The following is a 4,650-nucleotide window of genomic DNA, read 5'->3' on the forward strand; positions in this document are numbered from 1 at the left end:
CTCCTTGCTTCCTACGAGGCCCAACCTTAGGGCGGGGCGACCGGGTTGGTAGCCCAGGGCTCCGCATCTGGAGGAGGCCCGCTGTGCCAGAGAGCGGCAGACAGCCTCACAGTCTGCCTGCACGCTCGGCTCCTGGCGGCGGCACACGTGGCTGCCCGCCACTGCCATGTGTACTTGCCGGGCACGGGGGGAAAGCTTCACTCTGAGAGGGGCCTTCACACTCCATTTCAGAGCAAATACTAGCAGCTCTGTGCTTGCAGCGTGGCTGGGAGCTGCTCTCCTGGCAGGGAGAGCCACTACCCATCATGCTGCATATACAGCGCAGGCTGGCATTTGCTCTGAAATGGAGCACGCACCACAGTTCCAGAGTAAGACCATGCCCCTGATGCATCTGACATCTGTTGGGAATTCTCTCTGGTAAGAGATACCCTTCTAATATAGCAGAGTGCACAGAGGCACAACACAGCGGAGTCTGCCCAGGCATGCATGTATGCTGAGACCAAAATATCTTGGAGCCGGTTCATACTTTCAAATCAATATAAGGAGTATTTATTAGTGAACTCTATTCTAGATAGTAAAGTGGAGAGATATGATCTCTAGTCTAGCTAGCTAGCTGGATGCACATGGATGAATCTCTGTACACATGATGCAGGGAGAGAGGGGCTTGCCTGTTGCAAGGGAGAAGGAAGGGAAGGAGGGAGAGGAAGTGGCAGGAAGGAAGTTAGTTAGTCCCTAAGAGTAGCAATCTACATACCAAAGGGATAGTGTCAGAGCAGTAGAGAAGGGATGACCAATGTCTTGACCTCTCTAGCCCTCTGACTCACTAGTCTGTTCCCCTCTGTCATTGAGACATGAGACAACGCAAAGTCCTTCACTTCCAACATCAGACACTGCTGACATCAGATGCAGGGGGTGGGCCCCTTTGCCCCAACCCCACCCCCCACCCCCAAGGGACGGCGCTGTTTCCTACCTTGTTTTTAACTGACACAACCAGAAAATGGGAGTGTGTACAGCTACCAAACTTGGGTAGGAAGCTTCTCCTACTCAAGCTCTGATCATGAGAATGAGCCCACTGTCTTCCTCACCAAAGGAAAAGCAGCCAATGTGTGAAGAGCTGCTTGAACCCACTGAGAGGGGCACAGGAGAGAAAGCCAGGACCTAGCAACACAGCAGTGTGGCTACCCTCCCAGCTAGCCAAGAAAATCTGCCAGTGTTGTGGAGACTTAACAGATTACACAAACCATCGCACAATATCCTTAATTTCACATGCTAGCAAAATAATGTTCAGGATCATCCAATGCAGATGTCTGGACATTCAAGCTGGTTTCAGAAAAGGCCAAGGAACAAGAGACATCATTGCTGATGCACACTGGATAACTGAGAAAGCCAAAGAATACCAAAAAGAAGTCAATATGTGCTTTATTCACTACAGAAAAGACTTTGATTGCGTCAACCATATCAAGTTGTGGAATATCCTTAGGAAAATGGGCATCCCAGAACATCTCATTGTTCTCATGAGAAACCAATGCACAGGACAGGAAGCCACAGTCCGGACAGAACATGGTAAAACAGACTGGTTCCAGACTGGCAAAGGAGTAAGACAAGGCTGTGTACTTTCTCCTTATTTATTCAACTTACATGCTGAACATATACTGAGAGAAGCTGGATTGGAAGATGAGTGTGGTTTTAAAGTTGGAGGAAGAAACATCAATAACTTGCGCTACGCTGATGACACCATTCTGATAGCTGGGAATGCGGATTATCTGCAAGCTCTAGTAATGAAAGTCAAGGAGCACAGTGAAAAAATGGGACTATGATTAAATGTACAGAAGACTAAACTAACGACAACAGGCATAGCGACCAGCCTCAGAACTGACACTGAAGACACTGAAGTGATGGATAGCTTCTTCCTTTTAGGATTGACCTTCAACAGAAAAGGATCCAGCCGTCAAGAAATACACGGCAGACTAGCACTTGGTAGGGTTGCAGTGAAGGCCTTGGGAAGGATATTTAGATGCTATAATGTGTCTATACTTACAAAGATTAGAATCGTTTGGACAATGGTTTTCCCTGTAACACTCTATGGATGTGAAAGCTGGACTTTGAGGCAGCAAGATAGAAAAAGTATTGACGCTTTTGGACTTTGGTGCTGGAGAAGACTTTTGAGGATACCATGGACAGCCAGGAAAATAAACAAATGGATCATAGAACAAATCAATCCAGAATTTTTACTCGAGGCATAAATGATCAGGCACAAACTATCATACTTTGGACACATTATGCAAGGATCCAGCTCCCTTGAGAAGTCCATAATACTGGGAAAAGCTGGACGAAAGAGAAGAGGTTGATCAGCAATGAGGTGGATGGACTTGATTATGACGGCAATGAATGCACCACTGAGACACCTTAAAGGCCAAGCTGAAGTCAGATCATCCTTGAAATAATCCATGTAGTCGCTAAGAGTTGACACAGACCTGATGGCATTTAAGCAAGCAAGCAGACTTCAAAGCTGCACGAGACAGTGAAGGAGAAAGGTGGAGTTACTCTGGAGGAAATGGAGTTAGGAAGGATCTGTGTGATCCCAGAAGATAGCCAGCATTGTCAGGTTTCCAAACTCTAACCCAGCAGACATTTGGGTTGAGCAAAAATGGATTTCATTCCTCACTGCTATGCTGACTTTGTCTGGTTCTGTATTTGCTGTGGCTTTGTATTTGTATGCTTTTAAATATCATTTAATATGTCTTTGGAGTGAAAATGAAATCACTTTGCAGTTAAGATACCAGTTTTCCAGTTAAAAGTTTGTAGTGCATTCAATCCAAGCTCCTAAAGATGACTTTCGAGGCCTTGTAATGACATGGATCAACTGCCTCTCTGCAGTCTAATCATGGCAACTTTTAGACAGTTGGGTAGCTATGCTTGTCTGCTGTAGCAAATATTGTGGCACCTGGAAGACTTCTTATAGCATAGGTTTTTGTGGTGTAGAGCACATTTTAGATGAAGTGTTATTCTGAGTTAATTTTTTTTGGTATGTAAGCATGGATATAGAAAAAAATATATAAACAGGGGCCAAAAGCCTATGGAATGCAAGAGGTACAGCCTGTAAGTATTTCTACATGACACTTTAATGTAAGAAAAGTACAGCAACAATTCACAACAGTAATAGCTGATTAATGATCTTCCTGCCTATGCTAAGTTAATTAACAGAGTGAGAGAGACCATTGTTGCCGTTTATGTTGGGGCTAATTGGCTATGGCAGGGGTTTTCAAAACTTGGATCCCCAGATGGTGAACTACAGCTCCTATAATCTCCAGTCAAAATGGTATTTGGCTATTATAGCAGGGGATGATGGGAGTTGTAGTCAACACCACATGGAGACCCAAGCTTGAGAATCCATGGGCTATGGAGTTCTGATATAGGGTCTCACTGTGGAAGCAAAGAGCCAGGTGGGCTCCAATGCTGGGAAGAGCCATGTGCATGCAAAACAGGAAGCACATGCTCATTAGAGTTCAGAGTTGTGAACTAAGCTGATTGGCTATAAAGCTAAATTCTGTGTAGGCACAAGTTCCACACACAGACAGAGCTTTGGGGCAGATTGTATAGATTAGAACATCTGGAAGCTGGGAAGTTTAGTGTACTACTGACTTTCCAGAAGGAACATTTTGGAGCACCCACAACATGGTTATTAAAGCAGATTGGCTACCATAAACACAGCCCAAAACTCTATTTAGCCTATTTGTATGCTGTCCCAAACTCATGTCTCTGGGTGGTTTACAATCAAGCTCAATTAATGTAGCAGGATATATCCATTTCCCCAGTGCCTTTAGGCTTTAAACAGTATTATTACATAAATATGACTGATTAGTTACATCAATGTAGCCTGAAGTGATTTATTTCTAGCATAGTGCTGGTGGACACAATATCTGCTACTTGTTCCCACTGATTCTCCCTTCGCTCACTTAGTTGAAATTTTTATTGCAAGCTTCTTGGGGCAGGGATCTATTGTCTTGCTTCTGTTAACTATAACACAATACACATTACTAGGACTATTTATTTACATAGCAGCCAATCCCAGTATTCTTGTCACACTAGAGTGGGACAGAAGGAAGCCAAGGTGGGGCTATGAAACAAGATGCTGCTTTGATTCTCAGTGGCCAGAGCATAGTTAGTCACTTCCACAGGAATCTGCATTTAAACAAGCTGGATCATTGGCCAATCTAGTTCAGTATTAAGCCTTCCCTCCACACTTACTCACTCTGACAGACAGGAATTCTGTAGGGATATGCAGAGTGTGGATGCATGCATGTACGGAGCACACACCTAGCCTTCCAACATAGTCCTTGCAATGTGCAAGTCCTCTCTGTACACACTTCATCTGTAGTGATGAGTTCTTTGCTTCTTTTAATAGATATAGTTCTAGATTAAATATTTCAGGGGGAAGTCAACTTCTGGGTTTAGTTCTCTCAGACATTAAATTGATGGTTTTGATCTTCTGCTCAAGAACCTTTAAAGATGCAGGTTTTAAAGAAGTGGTTCCCCCCATTATCAGGCGAACACAAAATTTAAACCCTTTGTGGTTATGGAAAAAAGCCTGCACAATTCTCCCTCCCTCTCAAATGTATACGATAAAGTCATGGAGACCGATCACTTAGA

Source organism: Hemicordylus capensis, chromosome 3 (genome assembly GCF_027244095.1).
Source record: "Hemicordylus capensis ecotype Gifberg chromosome 3, rHemCap1.1.pri, whole genome shotgun sequence".
Classification (NCBI taxonomy): domain Eukaryota; kingdom Metazoa; phylum Chordata; class Lepidosauria; order Squamata; family Cordylidae; genus Hemicordylus; species Hemicordylus capensis.